This window comes from Pan paniscus, chromosome 1, assembly GCF_029289425.2.
Source record: "Pan paniscus chromosome 1, NHGRI_mPanPan1-v2.0_pri, whole genome shotgun sequence".
Classification (NCBI taxonomy): Eukaryota; Metazoa; Chordata; class Mammalia; order Primates; family Hominidae; genus Pan; species Pan paniscus.
The window spans coordinates 9,325,857-9,344,753 of record NC_073249.2 but is presented as its reverse complement, the minus strand read 5'-3'; the positions used below and the strand labels follow the sequence as shown (position 1 = coordinate 9,344,753).

The 18,897-nt window shown below is 39.5% G+C and overlaps 1 protein-coding gene across 9 annotated transcripts in view; it reads left to right on the top strand.

Moving 5' to 3' along the window:
* The window catches only part of CHRM3 (cholinergic receptor muscarinic 3), a 523,502-nt gene that overhangs the window by 432,214 nt on the left and 72,391 nt on the right, over positions 1 to 18,897 (top strand). For 7 of the 9 annotated variants that reach the window (XM_034949681.4, XM_034949679.4, XM_034949659.4 and 4 more), the window contains one exon: positions 671 to 797. The gene's annotated coding sequence lies outside the window, so the exon portion shown is untranslated. Of the gene's footprint in view, positions 1 to 271; positions 501 to 670; positions 798 to 18,897 lie in introns of all 9 variants that reach the window. The other 2 variants (XM_034949670.4, XM_034949663.3) reach the window with 1 other exon arrangement.

Sequence of the window (18,897 nt, the reverse complement as noted above, 5' to 3'; positions counted from 1 at the left end):
GAATGAAGAAATGAAAAGTATCGGGAAAAGTAACCAATAGAAAAGCTACAGGGTTAATATGGGAGGAGGGCACTTTGTTAAATAGATTTTTGATAAAGGGTAGAAGCAAACACGATCCTGAATGAGAAAAACCTATAAGCAATGTACAAAATATGGATAAAATAAGATGGAAGAAAATACCTCAATCTGTTGAGGGAAAATGCAAGAAAAGATCATTTCTACAATAGAGGAAAAGACATGAACCAATGAAAATAATAATATTTCTTTCCAGGCCAACACTAAACATAAGTTGCAGAGCTGGCCTGTGGTGGAACTCACAAGTCTTATTGGCAATATATGTGAGGAGACAAAAAGCAACATATGGAGAAATACAAAAATATACTCCCTAGAGATACTGCCTCTTCAGATGTCAAGAAAAACCTGGATGAAATGAAGCAAGAGTGGCACGCTGCAAAGTTACAAATTCAAGGCCACCCACAGAACCAAACATTAACACTTAGGTAACTTGCTACTGAAATAGTCCCTTTCTTTTATGACTTCAGTTGAAGACTCTAGGGAGGGAAAACAGAGACGTTGGATCATTCTATGATGCTTAATGACTCCACCATTAAAAACAGGAATCCAAAGTGGGAGAAGGAACTGACTCCTTGCCTGGTTTCTGTCTTCCCAGGTGGAGCTGGTCTCTTGGGCAGCCTGACATCTGGTCCACTCCTCTGTCCTATGCCGGGATCATCATGACCGTAGAGATTATGTCACTGTTTTGCATCCTTGTTACATAACTCAGTTCCTGGTAGATTGTAAGTACACAGAAGGCATTTTTTTAATTAAAAAATGGATGACTGAATAGAAGAATGGACAAATTGCCTTTTTGTATTCTGGCCACTGTTGATTAGTTATGTGACCTCAATTAGGATATTTTAACTCTGTGTGTCTTTGTTTCCTCATTTATATGTTGAAGGTAATGATAGTTCCTACTTACTGCACAGGCTTCTTGAAGATTAAATGACATAGGGTGGGTAAAAGGTTTAGACTAGTACCTAGAAATAGCACGTTTCACTAAAAATTACCTATTACTCATATTATTTTTGCTAAGTGATTGTATAAACCTAATAAACATCATATATTTTACTATGCACAGATAATTTAAAAATCTTATAAATACAAATTTAACCCACAAAAAAAATTCAACATAGTTGCCACCTAACAATAAAACCTTCCCTGTTCATTAATTCATTCAAGGCAGTAAGTCACATTGAACTGCAAATATTTTTACAGTGTCTAAGTGTGAAATACTAGAATACCTTTAATGTATTTTAAATTAAAAAATCATTATAAAGTGCAGCATGTAATTCTTTACATTCTTTTTTCTAACACCTAGGAGACAATTTAACTTTGTGTTTCAGATTTCTGTTATCATAAATTATTTATTCCTCATTCAACACATATTTATTAAACACCTACTACGTTCTAGATACAAGGGAGGCAATGGTGAAGTAAACACAGCTACTGCTCCCTTTGAGATTATGTTTCTGTTAGGAAAAACAAATACACGCACACAAATACACACACAAATACACACATGGTGACACAGAGATACACATATATACACATACGGATATTCGCACATAGATATAGACACATACATACATACATAGACACACATAGTTACACACACATAGATATACATACACATAGATACACACATTCATAAATACACACATAGACACATGCACATAAATATACACGTGTGTATACATACATACAGATATATACACACATATATATATGCACCTATATATGTACACATACATAGATACACACACAGGTGTATATATACACACACTTATACACACACAATGTTGTGGAACCATAACTGGCATGAAGAAAAGTTATTACAAAGGGTAGAGCATGAATAAGATGGCTTCTATAGTGTATTCAGGGAAGGACAGTCTAATATAATAACATTTAAGCAAAGAACTGATTGAAGTGAGGGTGCTTTCTGGGAAGGGACCAGGTCAATGAAGACAAACGAGGAGGTGCAAAAGCCTGAGGTAGGAGCACATTTGGAGTATTCCCGGAACAGCATAGATGCAGAACGGACAGAGAACAGTGGGCAAGGGGAGAGGGGTATGAGAGAAGATGGGGAAGGCAGCTGGGAGCTAGAATATCAATGCAGATTTTGCTCTAAGAAAATGGAAGGTATCAGAGGGACCCTGTGCTAAGGAATGATGTGATCTGAGTTAGGTTTTGGAAGTGTCACTCTGCCTGCTGTGCGGATAGCGGATGGGAGGAGATCTAAGATGAACAAAGGAAATCACTTTAGAGACTTTCAGGAAATGGTCATGGCTTGGACTAAGATTTGGGGCAAATTTAAAGTGGAGCCAAAGGGACCTGCTGATGGATGGGATGCACACTATGAGGGCTAGATCTGTGACTATATGTGACCCGCTGCAGCAGGTGTGCAGACACTTGCTTTCTTGAAATGTCCTTGACGTTGCTTTTGTTGTTGCTGTTATTGTTTTTCTTTGTTTTAATTTCTTTCCATCTCTGTGATTAAAGCAGAGTGAAGTTAATGAATCTCTGTGGCGAAGTGGATTGTTTAACTGTAGGTATGAGTAGAACTGGCAGTTCTAAGTCTAATTCCAACAGTGGGAATTTTGGCCCTTCTGAGCTTCGGTTTCCTCAATTATAAAGTAAGAAAAACCGCTAGCTTTGCAAGTCTGTGCCTCTCCTACCAAAAGCTATAGTATTGGTGTCAGTTTGGTCAAAGATTTTCCCAGTTGGTACAGCCCCCTGGGACTGGGAAGGCATTAGTTCAATTGACTGCAAGGACTGAATGATTTTTTTTTTTTTTGAAAAAGAAAAGAAATTTTAAATTTTTTATGTTGATTGGCTTGGTTTCCATTGAGATCAAGGATTATTCCAGCAACTTTAGTTATAAAATACCTGCTATCTGTTACTGTATTTTACTTTCTATACTAAAAAAGCATGTATTTTCAGATAAATTTCAATATATCAATCTTTTGTGTTTCATCTTATAACAGTTTTACTAAAAATTGTTTGACTCATGTGGTCTTCAGGTTGGGGAAGGCTAGGACAGATGGCACAGCAGAGTGGTTAAAGCAGGGTATCAGAGGCAGACTGCCTCGATGTGAAACCCAGCTCTGCCACTTACTGTGTGACCCTGGGAAAATTACTCACCCTCTCTGTGCTCAATGTCCCTATCTCTAAAATGGGAATAACAGTAGTACTTCCCTCAGAGCCTCAGAATTGCTAGGGTAATCAAATGAGCTAATGTCCAATAAGCACTTAGAACATTGTCTGACACATAGAAACACCAAATAAGAGCCCCTTATAATTACTATTTTTATCTCTACTCAAATACTGTACCTACCTCTATTTTTGAAGAATTTGAAAATACTTGATATTTGAAATCTCTGCGATTATTTCAAGGAATTTAATAGCAAAATGATACCTGGGCCTTGGAACTGTCATTTAGGATGGACTGTTTGTGAAATATGCCTTTTTAAAACATCATGGATTTTCAAATCTGAAAGAACTCAGTTCATCCTGCCCTGCTCATTTAGTGGGCCTAAGTATTTGTGGAAATTCTTTCTGAGCTTATATTCATACATCTGTCAAATAAAGATTAAAATATGTACTTCTTGAGGTTGCTGTTAGGACTAAAAGAGATAATACATGCAAAATGCTAGAAAATATATTAATATTACATTCTTTACCTCTCCACCCTCAGTCAAAATATGTGTGACTTAAAGCGGTGTATGTGAAATTTAACATGATGCCTTCAGGATTCAGAAATGAAATGTCTGTGGAACACACATGGGTAAGAGTTGCTTACTGCTTGGCGCAGTGGCTCACGCCTGTAATCCCAGCACTTTGGGAGGCCAAGGCGGGCGGATCACGAGCTCAGGAGCTCGAGACCAGCCTGGACAATATAGTGAAACCCCGTCTCTATTAAAAATACAAAAAAACTAGCCAGGTGTGGTGGCGCGTGCCTGTAGTCCCAGCTACTCGGGAGGCTAAAGCAGGAGAATTGCTTGAACCCAGGAGGCGGAGGTTTGCAGTGAGCCAATATTGTGCCACTGCACTCCAGCCTGGGCAATAGAGGGAGACTCCATATCAAAAAATAAAATCAAAGTTGCTTACAAGAAAATAAGACCATTAATGGTGACATTTTCCCTGTGAGCAAAGAAGACCAATGATGTCCCTGAGCTGTGGACACCGCTAGGCTCCTACACCCAACCTCTGCAGGACCACCCTACAGACTCTCACCCCCCTGAAACAACCATATTTTTGATTGGTGGTTCCTCAGTCCTGATTTCAGAACATTTAGTACCAATGGGCTGAGGAGGTGGAAAGTTCCCCTATTCATTCCATGAGATTTTCAAAATTCGCTTTGTTTGTTTGGGATTTTTTTTTTTAATATGGACTTTGTATTTTAAAAGTACATTTAAGAAGGGGCAGTGCACAGTGCCATGTAACATTTCGTTATTATTGACTGCTCTGTCACATGTCTCCAAGAGGTAAAAGCAGCATTGCTTAGAAGAAAGAGCACAGCCCAGTGAGTCAGGACACAGGGCTGACCCGAATGCACCCTCACCAGTCAGGAGACGCTGACTTGGTCATTTCCTCTCTCTATTTTCTTAACTCTAAATGGAAGATATTAAACAAGATGGTTTCTAAGATCTTAATTCCATCTATAATCCTTTGATGTAGGAACATCAAAGGAAGCTCCTGGTGGTCACTCCCCTCGGGCCTGGACAAAACAGGAGAGCAGCCAATTGGTAGGCCTTCCTCAAAGCCCTCTCTGCCAAGTGCCTTACCTATGCCCTCTTGATCGATTAAGGGATCACAGTGTTACAATACTGGAAGGAACCGTTTTTCTTTGACTTGTTTAATACATTTCTGTTTCAGACCCTATCATGGTAAGTATTCTGGCCATTTTAACAGACATAAGCAGAAAAATAAGAACTCATCCTCTAATTTTGTCTGTGGTTATAGAAAGAATATCAAACAGACTGATGGAACTGTTGAGAATCTTAAACAAAGAGATAGTTTATCATTTCAAGCACAGCCTGGCAAATATCTGTCCTCTGGAAATTAAGTCAGAAGTTTAGTTGCACATGTGAGGCCCGGGGGTGCTTGACCCAGACATATAAGTGCCATGTGGGAGGGGAGGATCTTTGGCCAATAGCATCCTGGAATACCATTGGCTAAGTGTCCTGGCCATGAAATCAGGTGTTATATAGATTAAAGCCAATATCTGAGTGTTTTATCAGGAATTAGGCAGTAAGGCTTTTAAGCAGTTAGAAATTATTATTTTCCTCCTAGAAGCATCCTTCCCCAAAGGCAAACAGCCATTATCATGCTTTATGTGATGTGCTTTATCTGTGTATTTACTGAAAGACCATCACACTTTTGCCTCAGTTGTCATGCTCATTTTTTGGCTTGTGACCTTTATAGAAATGAAGAAAATAATTAACTCTGCCTGCTTGTGGTCGAGGACAGAAGCTGTCACTGAATGTTTTATGGTAAAATCACTTGAGAGGAAGCAGCTGCATGTGAGCCTGCACGGTCCCTCCATTGTATGGGTGGCACCTTGATTTCTGGAGGAAGTCATGCTTTTTCATGGGTTCGTGGCCAGCCAGTTACCTTTTGTCACATTTTTGTTCTTCCTTTATAATTTTGTCAAGCTGAGAAAAAAAAACAACTGCCACAGTGTGCAGAAAGCAAACTGGAGTCTGGTGCTACCATTAAGCACATCTGTATTTCCATGGCAAATTGTTCAACTTTGAATGACTTTTTCTTAGCAAAATCCCTAGTATTCGTCTTCATTCTTAGAAAGGGAAGCAGCCTCCACTGTAGTCATTCCTTACTTGACCATGCTAAGAAGCCCTCGTAGCCTTCCTTAGCAGTAGACAAACTGTTACCGGGAAGGGGTCCTGATCCAGACCTTAAGAGAGGGCTCTTGGATCTCATGCAAGGAAGAATTCAGGGCAAGTCCGCAGTGCAAAGCAAAAGTAAATTTAGTAAGAAAGTAAAATGGTGAAAGAACAGCTGCTCCATAGACAGAGTAATGCATTTCCAAGAGTAAGAGGAAGAACACGTTCATCCTAGATCCAATACTTGTTTATATACAGGATTAAAAAAGATCATGGGGACATGTGCTCTGCTACATGGGTTTGTGATAAAGGATTCATTTTCTTAATTACTATATTTTGCACATATCGATATTATTATCTTTAAAGCAAAATTAGGAATGCTTCTGTTCTCAAGATATTGGGATATCAGGACGCTCCTGAGTCTGGGTCTGTTTAGTTAACGTCATCAATCTGTTCCCTTTACCGTAAACATCAAGAGACTAGGAATGCCTACGTTTCTGGGAACACAGCCCAGCAGGTCCCAGCCTCATTTTTCCCAGCCCTCACTCAAGATGGAGTCTCTCTGGTTCAAACGCCTCTGACAAAACCATCTCTGGACCCATTGTGCAGATTTCATAAGCTACAAAGCCTTGTATCTCAGTCCCCACAGACATTTTAATGAAGCTGCAGTTCAGTACTGACTTGAATTTGAGGTCCACCTCCCTTGTTGTAAGTATGGGCCAGGCGTGGACCAGAGGTTAAGGTGACTTGGTCCCTCCTTTAGAAGTGAAGCTTTTTCCTTGCATCAAGTTTATATACTTCAACTCTTTCCCCGCTTGGGATAGGATCTTTCCAAGCAAGCTCCTTGACTGCTCATGCCAGGAAACCCTGGCTTTGTCCTATGACTAGGATGAATATAGTCTAGACTCAGGCTTGATGTCCATGGAAACCAAGAGAAGAACCAGGGGAGAGGAGGAGTTTCTCCAACTCCTCCAGGTGGTGCCTTTCAGAGGAGCAACTTCCTGGGTCACATCTTATCCTTTGGCCTTCTCACTACATCCCAGTGGAGGTCAAAACCAGGACTCAACAAAGGAGGCTAATACTTTCAGACCCAGGGGTATTCATGGGATTTTGGCCTCTCCCCAAAACCTCGTTGTGACCAAGCCGAGGAATTCCTGCACGCTGGCTGAGGAGAACTTTTTGATTAATCCATCCCCGAGGAGGGACAGCCTTCCATGCATGCTCTTGATAACTGAGTGTAACAGATTCCCTGGTGGAGTCTGAAGGCTCTGGCTTGGGATTACTTTCAGCATAAAACTGCCTCATTACCAAGTCCTTCTGGAGCTTCTGGAGCTCAGCTCCCTTGGAAAGTGTTCAAATCAAAGCTACCTTTATACCACACTCCTTTGTGTCCCGATGTCCTGAATAGTGAGATTATCGGGTACACCCACCTGCTCCTGCACTTCCTTCCTGCTCAATTTAAATAAACAATGAGCTGTTTTTCTTCTTGACAAAGAGCCAGTCTATACAACAGCAGCAGGAAGATTACTTTCTATCTGTATGCAAACAGATACATAGCTGAGTTCTCTCCAATCCCTGGGAAAAGACTCTTTTAACTAAATGACTTATGCTTCTGTTTCTTCATGTATAAAATTAGTGGCTTGGTGCTAAATAACCTCAGTCCCCTTCTGGCTGTATAATTCCACATCACACACACACACACACACACACTGGGGAGGACAAAATTTGCACACTCAACAATTAGAGAAAAAGCAAAGTAGTACATGTTTAAATGTTCAATAAATACTCAACTCTCTACCATAATACCCACGTTTCTTCTCAACTTAATGTCTTTTTTTTTTTTTTTTTGAGACGGAGTCTCACCCTGTCCCCCAGGCTGGAGTGCGATGGCACAATCTCGGCTCACTGTGGCCTCTGCCTTCCAGGTTCAAACGATTCTCCTGCCTCAGCTTCCCAAACTTAATAGGGGACTTACTTATTCTCTCTCTCCCTGCACCATAGAATAGACCTTTAGGCAATAGAAATACCCAGCCACTAAGCAATCCCGAAAGCATTCTACACTTACCTGCTCCTGACAGCCAAGTTCATACAGTCCCCACTAATGCAAATGCTCTTTATCCTTCTACTTTAGGTGAATCCCACTCAGTCTTCAAAGACCTGCTCATCACCTCCCCTGAAGGCAGAAAGTGTAGCTGTCTTTCTGAGTATTCATGCCTCCTCGCTCAGACCTAGAGCACAACACTTGAAATACAGTAGCATGGCTTACTGTGTATACGGCTGCCTCCACCAGCTAGATTGAAAATTGTTCAGATTTCACTTTTTTCTACCCCACGATCTAGTACCACACTCAATGTAACAAAGTTCTCAATGATATTCACTGGGTACACCTTGAATATATTTTCTTAGGAAAATGTTTTTTACATAAATATATTGAGGCTTAAGTTTAACACATATGCTCAGTCATATGTCTAAAGTCATCGGTACAGGAAAAGCAAATGGAAATATGGGTGAGCTTTGGTTCTAGGCAAATTATTTCATTTTCATTACTTGGAGATTTTAGAGGATCAGTTTACTGAAGATTCAGGTAATGGGGCTGTAAGTCAAGGGACAAGTCATGTTCTACCTTAAATTGCCATTGTGATTTAAACATGTTTCCCCCTTTAGCAGTGTTTTGTCTAGCAACAATTAAATAATAAATCACATGGAGGTCTCGCTGGCCAACAGGAAACTGGGCAGATCTTCAGTCTTTCCGGATCCTCCGTGCCAGCATGATTTTATACCTTTTGTTTGAAGATGAACAGAGCTGGCTCTGCCTTTCTTCCTTTCTTTCCCCTTTTCTTATTCCTTCCTTCAATGAAGACATTAAGCATGAATCTTTTATAGATTTTTGTAGTCCTTCCACAAGCAACTGATGAGTGCCCACTACGTTCTCTGCACAAGTGCAACGCAAATTGGGGAGGAAAAAGATTGTTTGGGCAATGCTGTCAAAGAGATTTTTTTTTTCACTTAGAAAATAATTATTTATTTAACAACATTTCTTGACTTTCTTCTATGTGCAAAGACACGCTAAGAGATAGAGACTGATAAGGCTTGGTTTTCGACCGTCAAAGCCTTTAGAGTTTTAAACAATGGTTTTCAAATTTCAAGTCATGAAATCAACTTAGTGCGTTAGGAAGAACATTTGTATTTATTTCGAATAGTTTAGAATAGAAGACATCCGAGTGCCTCCCATGGAGTGAGGTAGTATCACATGAAAATTATTTCTCCGTGTATGTGTGTGCACTGGGTCACAAAGAAAAATGTATTTATTTCCACAGGACACAGTTAAAAATTTAGAAGCCTGCTGATTCAGAAGGATGAATGAACATGGACCTAAATTACTGCATTTCAGGTTTTAACAAATTGAATGGAAGTAGGCATGGGAGACTCAATGTCAAGCTAATAAGTGTCAAGGATCCAAATTGCCAACATTGCATCATGTCCTTGCCGCTTCTTTTGAGATGATGGAGATACATTCGTAGAGAGGAAAAAGATCCATGCTATGTGTGTGCAGCACGGATGGCGTTCTGTGGGGATGCAGCTGGCTGCAGATTCCAGCCAATCACCTGGTGTGACCTCTTGTTTCAACTGAGGGGCGTACTGCCTTCATACTGACAAAGATTAGTGACCAGTTCCCCAGCCAGCAGTCCACCCGTGAAAAACAGGAACATTTCAGAGAACAGCAGGAAATGCTAGTTGTTTTAGTCCTGTCTCCCACAGCTACTTCAAAAACAAAGTCTTATCCTCAGATCGAGAAAGGGTGTAGCTTGAGAGGAGGTGTGTTTTTCTCCATTCTGTTACATAATCAAGCATCCGAGCCTGTCACCATGTTTGCTGAATGGAGCCATATCAAATCATTTTCTGTTTTTGTTTTTTTTTAACAGGCAGAATATAAATGTATTTCAATTGATAAAAACATAAGAAACTCTGTGATTATGTTATTTCAATTCCAGTATTTTTCTTGGTTGTGGAGCTGCAGCAGGAGCCCTCCTGTCCTTTAATAACACTATGCTCTGCTAGAAATGCGGAAGCCAAGTTCATTCTACCATCCCCGTACACAAACCTTGAACCTCCTTTTCACCTGAGAGCAGACCCTCTTAGGACTCCTAGACCACTGTCAATGTGTGCAGTAATCAGTAACAAAAGGAAAGTTTTGTCACATACAAGATAGGTGGAGGGGGCCTGGCGTGGTGGCTCACGTCTGTAATCTCGGCACTTTGGGAGTCCGAGGCTGATGGATCGCAAGATCAAGAGATCGAGACCATCTGGACAACATGGTGAAACCTTGTCTCCACTAAAAATACAAAAATTAACTGGGCTTGATGGCACATGCCTGTAATCCCAGCTACTTGGGAGGCTGAGGCAGGAGAATCACTTGAACCCAGGAGGTGGAAGTTGCAGCGAGCCGAGATAGCACCACTGCACTCCAGCCTGGCAACAGAGCAAGACTCTGTCTTAAAAAAAAAAAAAAAAAAAGATGGGTGAAGGGGAGAGGCAAGTATGAGGACTCTTTGGACCACACAGTGTCAGCATCCTTTCCTATGATCAGTAATGCATGATAAACAGGGTTGTAAGCAGAAAAAAATGCAACATTTTGGTTGTGTGCTCCATGGATCAGTCACAGGCTAGCTAAACCATGACAGAAATCTGTTGTTTCTCACGATGTTTGAGGCAGGGAGACCACGTCTTACTTTTCTTTCATTTCCATGCTTGCCCTTTGAAGAGTCTGTTTAGAGCCAATAAAGTGATACATCTGACACATCCTTAATGATAGATCAAGAGTGCCAGAGAAATATCCAAGCACCTAGAATCGCAAAATGAGAATGAAGCTGTAGAAATCATCGAATCAAACTTCTTGTCTCCAGATCTTTTTGTTCCTGACGTTACCGATTACCTTTCAGCTGGGAAGGACTCTGAAGCAGGGATCAGGTGCAAGTCCTCACCTCTTCCCTCTCTCAACCCTGCTGTCCTTTGTAAGCTGCAAACCCTGACAGACATTTTGCAACCCATCAATTCCAGAAACTTAATCATTACAATATGTTATATACGTTTTAAGTTAGACTCTACAGAACTTAAGGTGAAGCACAGCAGTAAGCACAGCCTAATAGTAGTGAACTTGAATTCCAGCAAAATATCTTTGTGCTTAAGTACTTAACTACATAATTATAAATCATTATGAGACATTTCTCCTTCAGAATTTTATATATGGCTGACTTTACCTGTTTATCTCCAATCGCCAATCTCCTGAAGAGAGTTAGAGTTTGATATTATCCTATCTTAACCACTGAGTATAGTTTCTCTCATCCATTCATTCTTTACCCATTCATTGAGTTTTTATTCGGTGCAGCATAGTAGGCCAAGCTGTACCTGCTATGAAGCTGAAACAGCTAGAGTTCTACCCTCAAAAATTTACATTGTAGTTAGGAAGATAAATCATGTGCATAGATAACAATACTAAAAGGCAAAAATAGTAAAATAAAAACACTTTATGGAATTTTAACGAAGAGAGAGAGTACTTCAAAATATAAGGCTCAGAGAAAGATCTTGAGGGAAATTATATATGAATTGAATCTTAAAGGCCAGGACATGTAAAAATGGGAGATAACATTCTAAGTGGTGGATAAAGAGTGCCAGAAGAAATTCCAGGGACTATATGATTAATGGGAAGCAGTTTATTTGGACTGAAGAAAGGGGTCTATCAGTGAAAATATGGGATGTAAGTTGGAATAGTAACTTTGAGTCACCCAATACCAGGCAACAGAGCTCCAACTTAATTGTAGATTGTGGGACTCTATGGAAGGTGTTTGGGCAGAAAGGAATGATTTGATCAGAGACAAATGTTTGTGGTTAAAGATGCCATCCTACACCACAAACACCATCTGTTTTCATGCAGTTTTGGACAACTCTACAATATATAGGTGTCTTGGTGGCTGTAATTGTCAAACAACACATGGCAAACACATTCCTTCTCTCATTCCTCCTCTTAGCATTTGTAAAATGCATTAAAATTGCCATGCCATATTTTGTGTGCAAATGATCTCATGTTCCTTACCACAAGCCTACAAAGTTTATCTTATTGTATAGGCAATGAGACCCATGCTCAAGAAGGTTAGGTGATTTGTGATCTGGTCACAAAGCTGGTTAGTGATAAAGTAGACTTGGCATCTTCTCCCTTCAGACCTGGGGAATTTCCCATGATATGGCAGGGTCCTCCACACATACTTCTCATTGTACTACCAGCAAGTCTTGTAAAATGTTATGGACCCTTTGATGTGTAGAACATTAGAATAGGTAAGGAAGAGAAAGCTCTTACTGCAGAAATTTAAAGTGTTTCTCTGGGAAATTGATACTTCTGAAAAATACAGATAAATATGCTTTTATATACTCAGGGAAGAATCAAGAAAATTTAAAATGGATTAAGGATGATGTTAAACAAAGCATCATATCATCTAGAAAATTAAAGCATGGATGGGGATAGGTTTTCTATGAAGACAGGTAAAAAGAAGAGAGCATCATACTTATCCTCAAATACACAAAATCCAAAATACATATCTTCTTCCATTCGATTGGCCCTTCAGGGCCCTTTCAAAATACTTTTTCCTCCAAATGACTCCATAAGATAGACAAGGTAGATATTATTTTCCCTGTGGCAAATAAGAATATCAGGGCTAATGAATTTGCCCCAAATCATGCTAGGACTGAAACTTGGATAGGTCTTGTAGCTTGTAATTCAAAGCTACTTTCACTGCCTCTCAATCTATATCATCATTGAAGATAATTGAGATGATTCAATAGTGTGTTGTTACGGAGTGCATGCAATTAGGACATAGAATTCCCTCCAGTGGTTCTGCATACTGATCAACCACGTCTTTTAAGTTTTACTGGGACAGATAGATCTCTGTTGGGCTTTTGGAATGCACTATGGGGTCTATAAATGAAAGTATGGGATATAGGTAAGAATAGTAACTTCGAGTCATACAGTACCAGGCAAGAGAGCTTCAACTTAATTCTACATTATGGGAATCCATGGAACATGTTTGGGCAGAAAAGAGTGATTGGGTCAGAGACAAATGTTTGTGGTTAAAGATTCCATGTCAGAATATGATGCTTAGGAGCAACAGTACCATTTATCTTCCTCGTGGTTTAAATGTTTTAAAATATTCAAGGTCAAGAGTCCACTTATTCATATTCCCCCTTTATACAGAAAGAAGAAAGGGGAGAGTGACATACAAAGAGACCAACCAGTACCATGAATGTCTGGGACGTTTACTATTACATTCAGTGAGGCGGGGGAGGGGGGGGCGGGGAAGGGAGAAGTACTTTTGCATAAAGCACTGAGAGCTGGAGTAGAAGTGAAGGAAAGAAAGGAAGAAAGGAAAGTAGACATAGGCTAGGCTCTTCTCCCAGCAGACAAGAAAGAACACCATTGCCTAGTGCAGACTGCATCCAGCCCAGGCCTCAGTTGTTGAGTTGTTGATACAATTTTTTATTAATTAATTATTTTTCATTTAAATGATAATGCACGCATACACTTTTACTCTAGAAACTGTAAATAACAAACATGGAACTGACATCTCTGTTGACCAGCACTCAATCTCACTCTTCCCCAGAGCTAACTGCATTTATCAATTTTGGATCTATCCATCCAGAAAGTTGTCTGTAAATTTACCTGTACATTATGTGTGCATTTAGAAACATATAAGTTTGCTTTGGTGGTGGACTTTTTTTTACATCTCATTAAATATATTAAGAAGTCAGTTACCTTAGGACACTGTGTAAATTAGAGCGTTAACCCCATTAACCTGATTTCTATGCCCCATAACTCATTTAAAAGCTAATCAGTGGCCTGCAGCACTCAAATACTTCACACGGCATTGATTTTGTATTCTTAATAATGCCCAAAGAAGCAATCTTGTTCTGCAATTCCAGTTTAACTCCTAATAAACTGATATTTGGAAGGAAGTGACAGATAATACACAAAAAAATTCAATTCTGTGAGCAAGAAAATGACCATTAGTGTCAAAATGCTGTCTACTGCCCTGGAGGAAAAAGCATAGGCAGCTGTAGTACACACCATTGATGGATGGCAGGATGTTCAATTTAGAACTGTTACTGAACAAAACTGGCCTTTATTCTGAGATAAAGAGAAAATGCTTTAAATATCTCATTTTAAAAGCCGAATCAAATGAAATCTTTAGGGCAATAGATATCTCATTTTTTGCATTTATATATTCTTTCAATAACTTGAATATTGTCAGTTAACATAAGAAAAAGGGTTACCATGGTGTTTTCTCTCCAGAATTTCTAGGATGGCTTCAGTTTGTAGTATGGTATTCGGAAAATTGAGTACCGTCACTGTTTGTTCCATTTCTTTGTGATTAATATTCATTGCCAGCACTCTGGCATGTGAAGTGATTGTTCCTTGATTCATGGTGCACGTGTGGGCAGCAGCAAACACTGAGGAAGTGTCATAATTTTAGGCCGTTTACAAAGACCCAGCTACCAAAGCAGATTGCTCAGAGGCCATCCACCCACACTGTGTTCCATGGCACCCTGACTCTCTGCTGTAAAATTGACCTGAGGTGTCTTGTTTAGTAATGAGCAAAGATTAAGGGAGAACATGTTTTGTTGCCTTTCACTGGTCCATAAGAGTTGAGAATGACTTCAAATTTGATGGAGGCTTTGCACATTTAACTTGGATTTTTCTCTTGATATCAGTCTTTCCTTGAATAATAGCAATATGGTATGTGTTAGAGGAGGTGACAATTTGTTAGAAGTTTCAGAAGGCACTGTGAGCTAGTATGCTCTGGAGATGAATTTAAAAGGGATGTGGGATTTGGTGGGGCATGTTGAATTTTGGTAAAGCAGAATTACGTTCGTTACCAATGATCCAGTGGGATTGACTGTAGAGTTTCACTGTGTGCAGATTCGCAACTTTCAGCTGTCTCTAAGGAGGAAAAATAGAGAGTAAAACTCTATTACCTGTTGACTTGCTATTTTTCATTAGGCCTACAGACCCCAAATTGTTTTTCTGCCATGAAAAGAAGTCCCATATGGTTGCAAAACTGAAGGGCAATGGACTGGAATCCTAAATCCATTGACAGTTAAGGTAGAAATTGGGTTCCAAGATTTAGCTGGCCAAGGCCTCAGGAGCTGACTAGACTTACCTCATTTCCCACCTGGGATCAGGAGTAATATGTGACTCTTGAAGAGCAGCTTTCAAGGCATTAGCATAACTTGTTTCTTCTTTTACTTTCCAATGGGAAGATGGCTCCAAATAATAGTTTCAAAAGTCCCAGGAAGTTGCCTCTATCTCTAGTGGCTGAAAACTGGAACTAAACAGGGTAGAATGAGGAAGTGACTTGGAGAGAAGTTGTGCAAAATTAAATTATATAATAAAACTTTACATCTGGAAAGAAACTTAGAATTCATTCATTCCAAGAGGTTCTCGGCTGGTGTAGGGGGGACACCTATATCAAAATCTCAGGCCTGAATAATTTGAAAATCTGCTCCGCATGATACTGAAATGGGCTGCTCCTTGTTTCATGAATGAGGTTCAGAGGTATTGAAAGATATATTTCTCATCATACAACTTATAACAAAACTAGAAATTGAATGCATGTCATCTATCAAGTCCTATGGTAATTTCATATCATGGAATTATAAAATTTCACTTTTAAATTCCATGTCCACATGTACTTCTTTTTTTTTTTTTTTTTTTTTTTTTGAGGGGGTTGGGGGGACAGAGTCTCGCTGTGTCACCCAGCCTGGAGTGCAGTGATGAGATCTCAGCTCACTGCTAACTCCACCTCTCGGACTCCGCCTCCCGGTTCAAGTGATTCTCCTGCCTCAGCCTCCTGAGTAGCTAGGATTATAGGTGCCCGCCATCATGCCTGGCTAATTTTTGTATTTTTAGTAGAGACAGGGTTTCACCATGATGGCCAGGCTAGTCTCGAACTCCTGACATCAGGTGATCCGCCTGCCTTGGCCTCCCAAAGTGTTGGGATTACAGGAGTGAGCCACCGTGCCCAGCAGCCCTTCTTTCTTAATGATGATGGATGGGGAGACCTAAAGTGGAAAAGAAAAGGAAGGACTGATAAACACATTAGAAGAGAACCATATAGGCATCTATTTTGCCCCAAATTCTGATCACTTGATATATCAGGTATTCAAGTGTCATCATAAAATCTCCAAGTTAGAAGGATCATCTAGGTCATCCCAACATACACACACGTGCATGCACGCACACACAGGTACACACATTTTAAACACAAAGGATAAAAGCAGATTTGAAAAAATGTTAAAATGATGTGACTGTATCTCAAGAACCTAGGTTTCCATTCCCATGGTCACCATCCGGGATTCAGATCTTCAGCATTCCTGTGCCTAGATCACCAGGGTCCTACATGGTATTTCTGCTTCCAGGACCCTGCCCCATTGTCTTGACCATTCTTCACATCATAGCCTAGAGCTTTGCTGTGATCATCTTGCTCCTCTCTCCTATAAACTTCAGTGGATCAGATCCCACCACACACTTAATAAAGACAAAGCCCCTTATGTGGCTTTCTTGTCCCAACTTGCCTTTATTGCCTTTTAGGGCTTTTTACTCTTTACTATCCAGGTAATATAAATTTACTTCCCTCAAACAAGGGCCATCCTTTGGTGACTTAGTGGCTTTGCTTGTATTAATCCTCCTGCCTATATACTCATTATCACACTCCTCACCTTCATTTACCAAACATCTGCCCATCCTTCAAATCCTAGCACCAATGTAGAATGTGGTATTCACCTCCTCTAATCATTTTTAACAGTGCTTTTGTAGCTCCCAGGGCCCCATGCTGGCCTATGTTATGATTCTTTATATAATTATTTCTGGATTTTTAACCTAATCTCTTAGATTATAAACTCAGTTGCATTCTCTCTCTCTTTTTATCTCACTCGCTTTCCTTTTTTTTTTTTTTTTTGGCATTCCTCTTAGGACTTATCATTTGCTTTAATATAGCAGATTAGCTGGAGGCATGGTTCAGCAAATGGTCTCATGTAGGCAGAGGAAGAAATCTAGCAAAATATTTAGTTAACAACAAAAGAGAAAGTGTGTTCTATTCTAAAATTTTCATTACTCTAATAGAAAATGAAGGATTGAGATGACACTCCCACGTTACCAGCTAAAAAAGACTTTAATTGCTGACATAGAAGTAGCATGTTCTTCCCCCCAGAAAGAGGAAGAAGCAGGTAAAATTTTAAAAGCCAGGAGCTAAAATTGCTAGTTTTAGTTTCTCTTTCAATAGATCCCGGACAGGTAATTTCTATTTAGAGGAGATTGTTTGCCAAGTTTTCTCTGAAACTGTGTATATGTGTGTATGTGTGTGTATATATATATATACACATAGAGATATATACTCTATATAATTAGATACATACATACGTGTCTATATATAGACACACATACACATATGCATACACACACGTTATATATACAGTTTGTTTTGTTTTGAAATATGTATACATTGTGAAATGGCTAAATCAAGCTAATTAGCATATGCATTACCTCACTTATTATTTCTTTGTGATAAGAACACTTAAAATTTTCTCTCTTAGCAATTTTCAAGCACACACTAAATTGTTATTCAACATAGTCACCATGCTTCCTATAGTTCTCTTGAACATATTCCTCCTAACAGAAATTTTGTATCCTTTGATCAACATCTCCCCACCTTCACCCCACCTCCCACCATATATGTCTGTTTAGACTGAGGCTTGGGAGGTATAAATGGGAGGTTCTATAAGTGAATGTAAAAAATCAAGGTTTAGGGATTTGATATTTTTGGTGAACTCAATATGAGTCATTAATGCAATGCACTTATTTGTTACAGCAGATGTGATTCCAAACTACAAGGAAAGAAATACAATATCTAGAATAAAGGAGGTGATACACACCCCATCTCCACATGGATCAAACTACACCTGTTCACTCAGAGGCTACATTTAAGAATAAATTTGGTGGATTAGGCCCTAAGAAGTAGCACTGGGACCAATAGATGACATTTTAACTCAAATTCAGGGAGAATTTCCCAAACGTTAGAGCTATATGCTGGTAAAATGGGTGGCCCTTGCTAATCTTTACCTAGGGTTTATGATAGAACAAACTATGATTTGTTGTTATTCTATTTAATAAACATTTCTTCCAATAAGTAGACTATTATTATCAAGACAGCTTTATGGATAGGGATACTGAGATGCAGAAAGACTAAGTATCTTACCCTGAATTATTGGTGAGTAAGTGGCATAGCAGTTAGTCACCCCTTATGCACCTGGCTTTAAAGCCCAGGCTCCCAACCCAAACACTGATATTCATTTTGATAACTGTGGACAGAAGAAGTAGAGGGGTGGAGGAGAAGATGGCCAGAACTTTGTACATGGAATGCAGTGTGAACTAAGGAAAGAGGGCTTATAAAAAGATGTCTTAATTTTTTTTCCAACTGCCAGATGGAAGCAGGATTTCATCTGCCTTGAAAGGACTAGTCTATTTTCAAGATGGCAGAGGTCACAGATGGGCTGAATGGCATATTTGCAGATAAGAGATTGTAATCAATTCACAGTAAATTTTCCATTACACTCTACTTAGTAACAATGTAAAGAAGTTACACAATGCATATGAAAGAGCGAGTTAACAAGGAGAAACTAGAAAACTGAGGAAATGCTTCCTTTCTGAGGTGTTCAGGGACTTTGTATAAATAAGAGGTAGCAAAACAGCAGCTCATGAGCCAAATTAGGATCTCAACTCACTGACATTGTTTTGTTTTCATTTGATTTTTACTCTGCTAGGTTTTTATTTTTGTTTTGGTTTTGGTTTGGGTTTGGGTTTGGGTTTTTTGATAATTACTTGTCAATATTTTTAAATAAAGATATTTACAAGTTTTTCTTGAAAAGTCCAACATAGTCCTGCTGGGCCTGA